Raw genomic sequence first — 14,232 nt, 5'->3', positions numbered from 1 at the left:
AAAAAGACCAAGCTTTAATCTGAAAATGGATGGTTTTGCCCATGTCCATTTTCATGAAAATGCTCAAAGATTTGGGTTTCATTCCAATGGGTGTGAAAACCAACTTTCAAAACCTCCCTCAGAAATTGCTGCAAAATGGAATTGTTGTCCTCCAATCAGCCTTACTATTGGAAGGCAAGCTGCAAAAATTATTTCAGAAGAAAAAGTTGAATGCAAATGATTTCAAGACTAACCCTTGTATCATGTTCAGAATCATAAATTATCCACCCAGCTGTAATGGCTACTACTGAATTTCTTAACAGCTGCTTGCTCACGTAAGAATTTTCTCCAGAGAATAGTTATGTTGACAGCACTGAGCTACCTCTGCTTGGCAACAAAATAATAGAACTGCCGCCTACCTGCAGATTTGCCCAGGAAACCAAGCCTTGGACTGGTAGCATGCTATGATAGTGCTCTGCCCTGCCTGCTCGTGAATATATCCTTTCCACATGCTCTTACGTGCAGCTGGTTTAAAGGTGATTTGCAAGTACATGCATACCTGCATGTCTTCTGACTTCACACCCACGTATGCTTCTTTAGTGAGATTTAAGTTCTTTATATTCCCCAAAAAGTGAGAATTGAACTACAGGTTTCCCTTGTCAACCATGGGGGTTAGGTTCCTGAAAGTTCCCATGGTTGCCAAAACCATGGTTGGTAAGACAAAAGGCTCATGGGAAAAATGGGGTTAGGGACTTATCACGAATTCCAGCCTGCAGGGACATCAGAGGGAGCGGAAGGAAGGCGGTGAGACAGGGGGCACCAAGTGCATGTACATGCATGTGGCCCCAGGCAGCCTGCAGAGCAGCTCCAGCAGGTAGGTGGGGTGGGGGATGCGATTGCTGCCTAGCCAGGCAGTGCTTGGGGCCGCAATGAGCAGCTGCAGGGCCCCAGTGTGGAGTAGGACGGGGCCTCAGGTGGCTTGTCCAGGGGAGGTCGAGGGCCGGCTTGTGCATTCTCAGGGGAACAGGGGAGAGCTGTGCCCCCCAAATCTATACGCGGGGCAGGTGCAGGTTGCAGGCATGGACTCCCACCCTGCTTCCCTCTTCCGGGGCCTCTGCCAGCTGGCGGGCGTGACCCAACACAGCTCGGGACAGTGGGGCCATGCAGGGATCTTACCGCTGCTTGCCCCTCTGCTGCCCTGGCAATGCACCTCCTGTGCCTGCTGCTGCTTTGAGGGGCGCAGCCCCATGCCACTGCCCTCACTGCAGTCCCACACGCAGGAGGTGCATTGCCAAGGCAGGGAGGGAAGCAGGGCAGCAGGAAACAGCAGCAAGCAGCTTCTTGGCACAGACCCGCTGTCCCCTGCCGCCCTGCTTCCCTGCCCCACCACCCGGCATGTCAGGGAGCAAAGGAGCCACCCGGGGATCTCCTTGCCCACCGCTGCTTGCCCTGAGCTGCCTTGGCAATGAACCTCCTGTGCACAGGGCTGTAGCGAGGGCAGCAGCGCGGGGCTGTGCCCCTCAAAGCAGTGGCAGGTGCAGGAGGCACAATGCCAGGGCAGCGGGGGGTGAGCAGTGGTGAGATCCCCGCACAGCCCCACTGTCCCCAGCTGCACCGGGTCGTTCCTGCCAGGTGGCGGAGGCCCCAGAGGAGCGAAGCAGGGTGGGAACCTGCACCTGCAACCTACGCCTGACCCACATACAGATCTGGGGGGCGTGAGTCCCCTCTGCCCCCAGGTGTGTGTGTAGTGGGGGGAAGCTGTCTTGCTCAAGCCCAAAGCAGGCAGCCGGGGGGACCAGGGGCAGGGGGCTGTGGACCTGGGTCCGTAGCCCTGGCAGCTGGGGGCCCCCTCTGGCAGGGCTGGGGGAGCAAAACCTGTATCTACCCCTCAGTGAAGGTATTTGTAACATTTACCATCTCCTCCCCTCAGTCTACCAGACTCCCATTTCAATACCAATGGGAGGAGGCAGGTAGATGCTGGGTTTCTGATACCAGTACTGACATTACAGTAAGGAATTGCTGGATATGTACATGGGAACAGGTAAGAGCGTGATGCCTTGTACTTGTATGCTTATTTGGTACTGTATTATTTCTATCCCGCTCCCCATACTTTCGCTGTTTTTTGTTTTGAAATCATAGGCTATTAAGAGTAGGGGATTGGGTTTTTGACTGTTCATACAGTATCTGCTGCTCTGGGACTCTGATTCTTTAATACAAATATTTAATAATTATAATGAAGATGATGTTTGTTTAGGGCTTTTTATTGTTGTTTTTGTAACATAGCAAGATGAACCATTGATGACTGAAGATAAAGATGAATGAGATGGCAATGTTCAGTGTTTGGCAAGTCAGCTCCATGCCAACTATTTAATTGAAGAAATAACCGGCTCAACATATACTTGTCTTGATTTGTTTTTAACCATTACAAATCGGGAAGTTTAGCATTAAGTTCAGCATCAATTTTTATCCTCTTACCTAGTGCAATAAAATCAATGTAAATAACATTAGCATGTGTTTTTTTAAATTTAATTGCATGGAGAAAGGAAAAAGATTCCTGCTGGACTTGAATGAGGTAGGTTTAGGAAAAAAACAAACAAACAAACAATGCTTTATGTGTGTCCTTTTGTTTAGTTAAATATTTAATCTTAATTTTAAAAAACATTAGATTTTAGAAACATATCAGTAGTATTACACTGTGACAGCAGGATGCCAGGCTCTTTACAGAAGATAAGATGAGGTCTGAGACCTGACGTGCTAAACTATCTAAATAGGCAACTTGCACGTCAAAGAGTGGAGCTGCATGCAAGAGATATCAGAGTGATTGAATTGTGAGAATGAACACATCTTATTTACTCCATGATTCCTGTTGGGGGATATAAACATATACAAGAACAGAAATGCACACACAGGTATGGTCTGTTTTTCTTTCTCAAGTGCTTTCCTCAAGTGCTTCACCTCCAAGGGAGAAAATGTTTTGAGGAAGGGGTTGAAAGGTGGAGGAAAAGTGGCTGAGGAATGGCCTGTTAGATCAGATATGACTTTCTAGTCATAGATGGCTGCAAGGAACGGGGCATAGAGATGAGCAGGGGCAGGACAGTGAAGGAGGCTGCTAGTTCAGTGGCTTGAGTGGAACAAAGGGAACAAGGAAGGCATGAAATAAAAGCAGACAGCTTGGAAAGGCAGGGGAATAGCGTGTAAAATGTACGAGCAGGCACACATGTCTGAAATGTAGGAAAGTAGTAAATGCTGCTTTCCTGTTCTGTTTGTTAGGATATTCTCAGTGTTTGTGTTCATTTACAATGAATGAGGGTGATTAATATTTTATGTCCCACAGCATGTTCAATGTGGGCTTCTGCCAATGTGGGCTAGCCCTCAGCAATATTTCCTAATACTGTAAAAAGTTTCTTGCACACACATGTTAGAAAATGCTGAAGCTATGCATCTCTTTTCCTGTGTTGTGTGCTCCGAGTATGTGACCAGACCTTAGCAGAAATGATAAATATTATACTTCATAGGCAGCACTACCATACTAATGACTTCATTTGAGAGAAAAGGGCTTGGCTGGCCTTTTTTAATTATGTCTGATTTTACTGATAGGAAAAATAAAATATTTCCAATTGATTTCTTTTTTGGACTGCTTAAGAAATTAGGAAAGCAAGCTGGGAACTATGCTTCAACACCAGGGGCACAGGAACTAGGTAATATGGAAAATTATATATGAAAGGAAATACACTTCAACAACAGAACACAGCAAACAGAAGGCAGTCGTGACTGATAGATTTGATCCTATTTCAGATATTTAGCATGAAAAATTTTACTTTAGCCCTCTGTTAACAGTATTATTAAGGCAGACTGTAAGGCTAGGGACAGAAGTTACACATAAACTGGTTTAAGTGATCAGAAACCAGTTTAAACCTGTAACAGAACAGAAGTTCAGTGCACATAAACCAGTTTCAAAATGGCTGAAACTGGTTTAACATAAATCTTTCACTTGTTATCTTGGTTTACATTTTAAATTAGAACAAGTTGGCTGTGCTCTTGCTGTGTTTTATTGGACTGTATCTTAGTTTAGGCAAAAATTTGTGGTTGTTCGTTGTTACATGCTTGAGGTTGCAAATTGCTGTGTTCGATACATGCTCATTTCTGAGAAAGGACTATTCTTGTTCAAGCTTTTATGAATCCAATGCCACTACCTTTTCCCCTACCCAGCTCCTCCTTAGCCTGGCAGCCTTGAACGGGGAGGGAGGGGGCAGAAGCCAGGCAGGCACTGCCCCCCTGCCCAGGCAGACACAGGCTGGAGTCCCTTGTGGGCCAGGGAGGGAATTTAAACTTCCATCGTCCAGCATGCTAACACAGTGCTGGGGCTTGGCCATGTCCCCTCAGCTGGAGCAGGGAAGGGGGAAAAGCCTTGGAGCTTCATCCCCTTCCCTTGGGCAGTGGCTGGCAGGCTGAAAGTTGTGCTCCAGTGCTCCTCAGCTTCTGGCCTGAACCACTGCAGGCATGTGGCTGCATTTCCTGAATCAAAGGTGACTGTCTACCTACTTGCTTCTCGGTTTAATCTCTACAGCTTCGACTAACCTGCAAAAACTGAATCTATTCAGCTTTGGGCTTTTTGACTGTCTGTACTTAGCCTAAAAGAGTACAATCTGTTCAAAACAAAATGGCTAAATGCATTGGAGCCAAGAATTTAAATAACAACACTGAATGGCTGAATCAGATTGATTCATTAGTACTTAGACCCTACTCCTAACTATAATATTTGAGTTCCTTCCCCAGGGAACTCAGTGTCATTGCATACCTGAGCAGCTTCTCAGGGTTCTGCCTTGAAACAGGGTTTTTGCCTTGAAACAGGGTTTTTGCCTATTTGCCTATTTTAAGCATATATAAAACGCTGGAAAATACTGTGTTCTTTTTCTTCCTAAAATCCTGGGGTGTGGGGTTTTTTTTCCTTTAAACTGTTTAATTCAGGGTTATGTTTAGAGCAATTTCACTTCCATTTATTGTTATCAGAGCATTCAGAGGGGACAGTTACAAAATGATAACTAATCTGTATTTTCCAGGAGCAACACCCTTTTCTTTTGGCTGTTGCTTGTGTCTGCTCAGCAAAAGAAGGAGCAGAGTCTTATGTTAACCCTCTCACAGTTGTAGCTATTGGCTGAACAGTGTAGCTTGTATCCAAAGCAGCAAATAAGCTGTTGGTAGTATCTTGATGAGGCTTGTGATGTGGAAACAACACTTTATTGATAGGAACCTATATAGCTACTTTCAGTAAAGAACCAACAGTCTTGCTACTACTTTTTGCAAGGGTCTGGGCCCTAACCTTGTGGGACACAGAGTAAGTCCTGCTGGAAACAATGAGTATACAGGAAGTGTGGCATTTCAGGAGATGGTCAGCCATACTGAGAAGTTTCTGATGCACACTTCCTGGACGCTGTTTCCAGGAAAACTTATTCTGTTGCACACAATTGGCCATGACTCTGAAAAATGTTTGTTTGTACATTCTTGTTCCAAAAACAAGAAGTGTATTTTATTTAGATGCATGTGGTATGCAGTAAAATGCAGTACTTCCATCTGTAGCCAAAGATTGAGCTGTAGTTTTGAGGTGTTTTCTTATCATGCAAACTCTGACTCATGCAGAACAGGGATTTGAATCAAGGTCTCTCACCCCTCAAGAGAGTGTCCTAACCAGCAGAGTGCAAGAGTACGTTGGGGAGAGTCTTCCCTAATCTCTCATGTTGGAGGTGTTCTAGGGCATACACACATAGAAATACACATGCATGCACACATGCGCTGAGCCAGCCCTGACTACCCTCAGTAAGGTGATTAAGGCACCTTCCTTGTAGATCGGATCAGCTCAGGCAGAGGAGGGAGCTGAGAAAATTTCTCACATCCTAGGTAAATGCTGTAACCCAGGGCTGTCCAACTTCTGAGCAGCCAGAGACTCCATGAAACAGCACCACCCGCCATGCAGACAGCAGGCTCTCCAGTCTTCCTCCTGCCATGGTGCCCTGTCCCAGAAATCTCAGCTGCCATGGCAACAGCAGCAATGGGGGGAATGACAGCTAGGCGGGAGCTCACAGGCCACAAGTTAACCCAGGGGTGGGCAAAATGCAGCCTGTGAGCCAGATGTGGTCCACCAGGTCAGTCTATCCAGCCCGTGGGGCCCCTAAAAAATGTAGAAAATTAATATTTATCTGCCCCTGGCTGCCTGTCATGCAGCCCTCGATGGCTTTCCAAAATTCAGTAAGCAGCCCTCCACCCAAAATAATTGCTCACCCCTGAGTTAACCCTTCAAGGGCTAGATGAAGCCCACAAGCTGCCAGTTGTACAGGTGTGCATTAACCCATGGGCTTTGGGGTTAAAGGAGAACTGCACTTTCCAGGGAACATGGAGTAGATGTTAGGGAATGATTTTACCTGTTGGGGAGACCAATACTGAAACATCCAGTTCTGGTGTCTGCAGTTTAACTGGAGTGGTGAAAAATTAGCAGGGGTCCGGAGAAGAACAACAAAAATTATTGAAAGGCTGATGAAAATGCCTTAGAGTGAGAGACTATGAGAGCTCTACCTGGGCAGTTCAGAAGTGTAATGAGCATGTTTTGTGCCCTGTGCAAAATCTTGCCAGGTAAAGGAGTGGGTGTCAGCCTTACCTGCCCCGGGGACTCCAACTCCATGGTGGCTGCTGCTGCTGTAGCACTGTCTGCCTGCACCCAGTTTTTGCTAATGTTGCTACAGCAGTGATGTTGGGCTGCTGCCAGTGCCATGACGCAGGCTCACAAAAGGAGTACTGTTCTGAAGCCCTGCCTAAATCAGCACCCCAGGATGATGCCTTCCTCATCCCGAGTTATATCACTGGTTTGATTTATGAAAAAGAAGACTGAGAGGTGACATAATTTTCAAAATGATCAAAGAGACCATTCTTGACAAGCTGGCTGATGGCAACAGCCCAACACCACTGTTGCCAGCCAGCCAGCCAACACAAATCCTTCCAGCACGGGTTTGCTGCAGGTAGGTCTTGCCTGACCAAGCTCATCTCCTTCTATGACCAGGTGACATCACCTTAACAAGGAAGAAGAGATTGCCATCATATATATGGACTTTAAAAAGCCTTTGATCTGGTGTCCCATGATCTCCTCGTGGAAAAATTGGCCAACTGTGGCCTCAGCTACATCACAGTCCAATGTCTAGGGAATTAGCTCTGAGGCTGGACCCAGAGAGTGGTAGTCGACGGAAGTGAATCATCATGGTGCTCCATGACCAGTGGTGTCCCCCAAGGCTCCATCCTTGGACCTGTTCTCTTTAATGTCTTTATCAACAATGTGGATACTGGTGTCAGAAGTGGACTGGCCAAGTTTTCTGATGACACTAAGCTTTGGGGTAGAGCATCCACACCTGAGGATAGGCTGGTGATCCAGGCTGACTTGGATAGGCTTAAAAAGTGGGCAGATACAAACCTGATGGCATTTAATACCGACAAATGCAAGGTACCCTACCTTGGGGAAAAAAAACCCACAGCACGCTTATAGGCTTAGCAGTGCTACGCTTGCTAGTACCATGGCCAAAAGAAACTCGGGGGTCATAATTGACCACAAGATGAACATGAGCCATCAATGTGATGTCACAGCTGGTAAAGCGAGCAAAACTCTGGTTTGCATCTATAGATTTTTCTCAAGGAAATCCCAGGATGTCATCCTCCTGCTGTACTCGACCTTAGTGAGGCCTCAGCTGGAGTACTGCATCCAATTCTGGGCTCCACAATTCAAGAAGGATGTGGAGAAGCTTGAGAGAGTCCAGAAGAGAGCCATGCGCATGATCAGAGGACAAGAGAATAGGCCTTATGTAGAGAGGCTGAGATCCATGTGACTCTTCAGCCTGAAAAAGCACAGGCTTAGGGGTGACCTCGTGGCAGCCTATAAGTACATCAGGGGTGTGCATCAGGACCTGGGGGAACGCCTGTTCACCAGAGTGCCCCAAGATCCAATGGTCAAAAACTCCTCCAAGACCATTTTAGGCTGGACATAACGAAAAACTTCTTTACTGTCTGAGTCCCCGAAGCCTAGAATAGACTCTCTGCAGAGGTGGTGCAAGCACCTATTCTGGATTCCTTTAAGAAACATTTGGATGTTTATCTTGCTGGGATCCTTTGACCCTAGCTGATTTCTTGCCCTTGGGGCAGGGGGCTAGACTCGATGATCTTCCAAGGTCCCTTCCAGCCCGAATGTCTGTGAAATCTTGTATAAGAACTACCATGGTGAAAAAATATACTCTAGTCCAAGTTTTTGGATTCAATAGGTATGTCTACATGTGCATTTACACCAGCTTAAATTTACTGTGCAGTAAGCAGGAATAAGCCAGCATGTACACATGCAGGCATTAAAGCACATTAACACTGTATATGGACTGGCATATACTGACTCCCAAGTCAGTCCACACACACAGAGTGCTACTGCGCAGTAAGGCGTCTACACATGTGTTACTCAGCAGTAACCAATTGGGCAGAAATTTGATACCTACATGATGCAGGTATCAAATTTATGTTCAAGTCAGCATAAGTTGCCATATTCATTGCTCAGTATGAGCGTGCATATGTAGACACATGCCCATAATGTGCAGTAATTTCAATTACTGTGCAGTAAATGCACATGTGTAAACATGCCCGATAAGGGGTAACTAGGTGAAAAGTAATGGCCTGTGATATAAAGGAGGTCAGGCTAGATCAATGGTAGGCAAAGTCTGGCCTGTGGTGGACTCCATTTCCCAGCAGCCCCTGCCCACATCGCTGTGGCTGGTTTCCATGGAGAACCCAGGAGCGGCAGGGTCCTAACAGTATAGGGCCAGGATTTCCATGGAGACTGGCCCAAGCAGCACTGGCAATGCACTTGGCTGGACAGGGAGCTGCTCCGGGGCCAAGGTGAGGATCTTGCAGCAGTGACAGTGTGGGCCGGAGCCCGGTAGATCTCTGTCACCACCGCAAAATCCCAGCTCTAGCCCCAGAGCAGCTTTCTGTCCAGCCATGCGCCCTGCCAGTGCAGCTTGGGCCGGTCTCCATGGAAACTGGTGCCACACTGTGACAGCCTCCACTGCTCCTAGGGTCTCCATGGAAACTGGCTGCAGCAATGTGGCAGGGGCTTCTGGGAAATGGAGTCTAGCTTCCAGCCAGATCTGTCATTTTGCTCACCCCTGGGCTAGATGGTCTGTTGGCCCTTCTGTCATTAAACTGTATGACTGTGTGATAAAGGTAAAGCCCCAGAGGTGAACTCACCTGGGGCTGAAGACCAGAAGCAGTGCGAGGCCACACCGAGCCAAGGGAGCAGCAGGCATGGAGCTGTGGCAAGAGAAAGTGCTGCAGCAGAAGAAACAACTTCAAAGGAACAGCTGACCTGGGAGGAGCCGGGATCGGCTCCCATGCCAATGTGGTCCCACTTTACGGCCACGTGCCAGCACCGATTCACTGGCTGGCCTGCAGAACCAGGGAAAAAAGCCCCTACAAGTAGGAAGCCTAGGGGTTCCCCTGCAGGCACTTGGCATCCCAGGGCAGAGCTGTGCCCCATAGAGGCCAGATGGTAGCAGCTCATAAAGGGGAATGAGTGAGAGAGTGTGAGCCCAGGTGGGCACCATTACTTACCAAAAGCAGATCCATGGATTCCAGACGTTTTCCAGGCATACTGGGCAGTCCCGGAGCCTGCAGAGAGAAAAAGAGACAGCTGTCCATGCTATGGCGATGACAAGCTAAAAGGATTGAGATTCACACCAGGAAACTAGGTAACCTGGGAACAGATAGAAGCTAAGTCAGTCCCTCTGAGGCCAGAGCTGAGTGAGGTGGACTGACGCCCATACTCAGCTTACTACCTCATATGGTCAAGCCATGTTCCAAGACCATGACCCAAACCCAGAAGACCAGGATTGACAACATTGTTTGGCACTAGGTGGGGTGTAGGGGAGGCAGAGCCCCAAAACGGGAAGATTGACGAAAGGATCAAAGGAGGGGACCAAGCAAGACGGAACGTACATCTTCCTCCCTACTAAACATATTTATTTCAGCAAAGTCATGGCTGGCAAGAACCACTGAGAACCCTCTGGAACCTGTCTCGATTACTGAATATCCTTCCCTTGAACAATGGCAACACCTGATAGACTGGCATGCACCAGGCGCTCTGGTGAATGGCACAGTCACTTACAGACTGCCTACAGATAACAAGAATATCCAAAATTACAGTAGCTACTACTAACATAAAGGGCATGTCTATATGCCCCCCAATATAGTGCCAGACAGCATCATACTGAGACCATGTATGTCCACCATGCATTTTATAGATATAGTATTTCAGAAATGTTTTATAAGCATATTAAAAAAAAAATTGGGACTGTCTTTGTCTTTCCTTTCTAAAGCTGAGTACCTTACCTCTGACTACACAGACCTTGAAGCTAGAGAAAATAATACAACTGATGCTTTGTCAATATGTCACAATCCTAAAATCCTCCAGTATTTTGAATGCTCTCTGGTAGAAGTATAGGCTGTTTTTTCTCATGGAAATTCTGGGAATCTTAACGTTCCAGCGACATGAAGATCATGGATGTAATGTTGGACTCTAAAGTCAATGGACTCTAAATGTTGGACTCTAAAGTTTTGCCATTGAGTGAGGTCAAAATTTCATCACTTGTCTCTAGTTTTGCTTGGTCTCAAATCTAAAATTGTCATTGGCCTTAGGTCAGCATAATTTAGTTAGGAAAAATTCCATATTTGTTGGAAAAGACGAAAATATTTCTTTGGAAGGTTGATTTAAGAAAATGACCATCTGTTTTGAGCTGCTCAGAGGTTTGGAATGTAGAAGTGGTCCCAGGGGAGATGGATTAGTGGGTAGAGAGCAGGTGAGGAGTTCAATGCAAATAGATATTTGTTTTAGTTTCATGTGATCTGCAGTGTATAAATGACTGATAATGCTAGGAAACCTTCATGGTTTCTAGGGTCGGAAGGGACCTGAACAGATCATCAAGTCCAACCCCCTGCCTTGGGCAGGAACGAGTGCTGGGATCATAATACCCCAGCCAGATATCTATCCAACCTCCTCTTGAAGACCCTAAAGGAGGGGAGAGCACCACCCCACTTGGGAGCCCATTCCAGAGCTTGGCAGCCCTAACTGTAAAGTAATGCCTCCTGATATCAAGCCTGAACCTGCTCTCAATCGATTTGTGGCCATTATTCCTTGTTATCCCAGGTGGTGCCCGAGGAAACAGAGCCTCACCTGTTTTCCACTAGTCCCCCCTGTTGAGTTTATAAATGGTCAGCAGATCCCCTCTCAGTCTTCTCTTGTGGAGGCTGAATAGATTCAGGCCCTTTAATCTATCTTTGTAGGGCCTGGCCTGCTGCCCCCTGACCATGCGAGTAGCCCTCCTCTGGACCCTCTCAAGGTTAGCCACATCCCTCTTGAAGTGCAGCACCCAGAACTGGACGCAGTACTCCAAATGTGGCCTGACCAGCACTGCATAGAGGGGAAGAATCACCTCCCTGGACCCACTTGTGATGCATCTGTAGATGCACAACAAGGTATGGTTAGCCTTACTGACTGCTTCCTCACATTGGCGGCTCATGTCCATCCTGGATGGAGCAAAATCCCTTTCAGCCACTGTGCTGTTGAGAAGGGTGTTCCCCAGCCTATAGGTGTGTTGCAGGTTCCTTCTCCCTAGATGCAGCGCCCTGCACTTCTCTGCATTGAATTCCATCCTATTCTCATCTGCCCACCTCTGTAACCTGTCTAGATCTAGCTGAATGCTGTCCCCGCCTCCAGTGTGCCCACTTCTCCCCACATCTTTGTGTCAGCGAATTTGGACAGCATGCTTTCCACGCCCAACTCCAAGTTGCTGATAAAGATGTTGAATAGCACAGGCCTGAGGGCCGAGCCCTGGGCAACTCTACTGCCCACTTCCCTACAGGTCAAAAATGACCCATCTACCACCACTCTCTGGGTGTGAGCATCAAGCCAATTTGCCACCCATCTGACTGCGTAGGCATGAATGCTGCAGTTGCTTTGATTTTTTACGAGAATGGAGTGAGAAACAGTATCAAAGGCCTTCTTGAAGCCCAGGTAGACAACATCTACCTCAACACCCACATCCAAGGACTTTGTGATATGGTCATAACAGGAAACAAGGTTAGTTAGGCAGGATCTGCCTGCCATGGACCTGTGTTGGTTGCCCCTGAGCATTACCTCCCATGCTGGGCCCACGCAGATGTGTTCCTTGATAATTTTCTCAAAGGTCTTCCCAAGGACTAAGGTGAGACTAACTGGCCTATAGTTACCCAGGCCCTCCTTTCTCCCCTTCTTGTAAATGGGGACCACATTGGCCCTATTCCAGTCCTCTGGTTCCTGGCCAGAGCACCATGAGTGCTCATACAGCCATGCCAGGGGCTGTACTATGACCTCCGCCAATTCCCTCACTACCCTCAGATGAAGAGCATCTGATCCTGCTGATTTATACACATCCAGCCCCTCCAAGAGTTCCCTAATTCGATCGTCGCTGACCCTGGGCATGGCGTTGTGTCCTGTGAGCCTTTCCATAATCCTAGTGGGGGAGTTGTCCCAGTCCCTGCTCAGAAATATGAAGGCAAAGAACTCATTGAAGAGATCAGCTTTTTCCTTTGCTGCAATCACCACATTGCCAAGCCTGTCCTGTAGGGGCCCCACGTTACTTGGTGCCTTCTTCTTACTCCCTATGTATTTGAAAAAGGACTTTTTGTTATCCTTAATTCTGGTCACCAGCCCTAGCTCCATCTCTGCCTTGGCCTTCCTAACCGCCTCCCTGCAATCCCGAGCAACAGAGGTGTAATCCTCCTTGGTGATTGCCCCTTGATTCCATTGATTATATGCCACCTTTTTTGCCCTCAGGCCCTCCTGGATGTCTTTACTGAGCCAAGGGTTTTTTTTAGCACTCTTGCCCCCCTTGGTTCGCGTTGGGACTGACTCCCTCTGAGCTTGGAGGATCATCTCCTTCAGGAATGACCACCCATCCTGGACTCCCATCTCATTGAAGCTCCGAGTCCCCAATGTCTCTCTTACTAATATCCTTAGCTCATTAAAGTCAGCCCTCCTGAAGTCAAGGACTTTTGCCTTACTGCTTGCTTTGCTTGGTTAATATGCTAAATTGTAGAATCATTGCTTAAACAATTCAGATGTAAGTTATTGTGATGACTGAGAATATAAAAAGAATGTTGGCTTCTATATATTACCTGCACTGTGATCATTGATACCACGTGATGTTGAGTTAATAGACAAAACATGAGGCCTTATTGCAAATCTAAAGGAAATTTCCATACCAGAGACATTTATTATGACCTTCAACATCTCATAGTCTATCAGGGATTCATGGCTGACCGCTTAAATCTTCAGAAATCATCCCCAAATTGTTATTTTTCAGATTTTTCACTTGGGTGTTTTATATTATTATTTACCAGGTTAGATAAGAGGAAAGAAAATAGCAGATGCAACCAGGAAAACAATACATTATGTGTATGCTTGCAAATGCTACAATAATGGATCACTGCAAGTGTAAAAATGTTGCTACAGTGAAGGAAATTACATCTTGTTCTTTAGTCATATATTTAATCATACATTTTCAGGAAGAAAGAGCTAATGTAATAAAGTGCATTTGTTCTTTTCATTTCCTTGAAATGCTGTCTTTTCTAGATGGACTGATGTATCACTGTAGGGCAGTTATGAAAAACTTCTCCTCCAAACTGTTCCCAAAAATCTGTAAGCAGCTATCACTCTCAATACCTTAGATCTCCAAAGAGATTTTGGAGTTAATTAAAATCATGCCAGCAAATTAAAAGTACTGAAAGCAGCCTTAGCAATAGATACCAACACCAGGGGCATGCCTTGCTTTTGAAAAATACTCAAAAAACCCAAGCCTCAGCAATTGGAATACCAGCCTTGACCTTTCTGGTCAATGCACTGTTTTTCCTCGTAGGTGCATAAATATAAGAAATCTGACAAAGAGCACCTGCATATCACATCACATAGAATTAAGCTGCAATGAAAAGTTAAGTAGAGAAAGGTTACAGTGAGGAATATTGGGGAACCTATGCCAGGGATAGGCAACGTTTATTGGCCAGTGTGCCAAAAAAACCACAATGTCTACCTTGGAAGGTGCCCGAGTGCTGACATGCCGGAGCCCGGAGCAGCTGTTTGCAGCTTCCCAGCTGCAGCTGGCCCACAGAGCCCAGTCTGCTTGCAGCAGGGCTTGCAGCATCCCAGCT

At 46.7% G+C, this 14,232-nt stretch overlaps 1 protein-coding gene and 1 long non-coding RNA gene across 6 annotated transcripts in view; one reads left to right on the top strand and one right to left on the bottom strand.

The window, feature by feature from the left end:
- MTUS2 (microtubule associated scaffold protein 2) overlaps window positions 1-14,232 on the top strand; it is a 575,297-nt gene that overhangs the window by 490,461 nt on the left and 70,604 nt on the right. The window lies entirely within an intron of this gene.
- LOC132246609 (uncharacterized) overlaps window positions 1-14,232 on the bottom strand; it is a 69,966-nt gene that overhangs the window by 1,419 nt on the left and 54,315 nt on the right. The window contains exons 3-4 of one of the 2 annotated variants that reach the window (XR_009457992.1): window positions 9,604-9,660; window positions 9,241-9,303 (exon numbers count right to left, since the gene is read on the bottom strand). This is a non-coding gene — a long non-coding RNA (uncharacterized LOC132246609). The remainder of the gene's footprint in view (window positions 1-9,240; window positions 9,304-9,603; window positions 9,661-14,232) is intronic. The other variant, XR_009458026.1, reaches the window with a different exon arrangement.

The sequence above is a fragment of the Alligator mississippiensis genome, chromosome 1, assembly GCF_030867095.1.
Source record: "Alligator mississippiensis isolate rAllMis1 chromosome 1, rAllMis1, whole genome shotgun sequence".
NCBI classification, from domain to species: Eukaryota; Metazoa; Chordata; order Crocodylia; family Alligatoridae; genus Alligator; species Alligator mississippiensis.
This window is presented reverse-complemented; position numbering and strand designations above follow the sequence as displayed.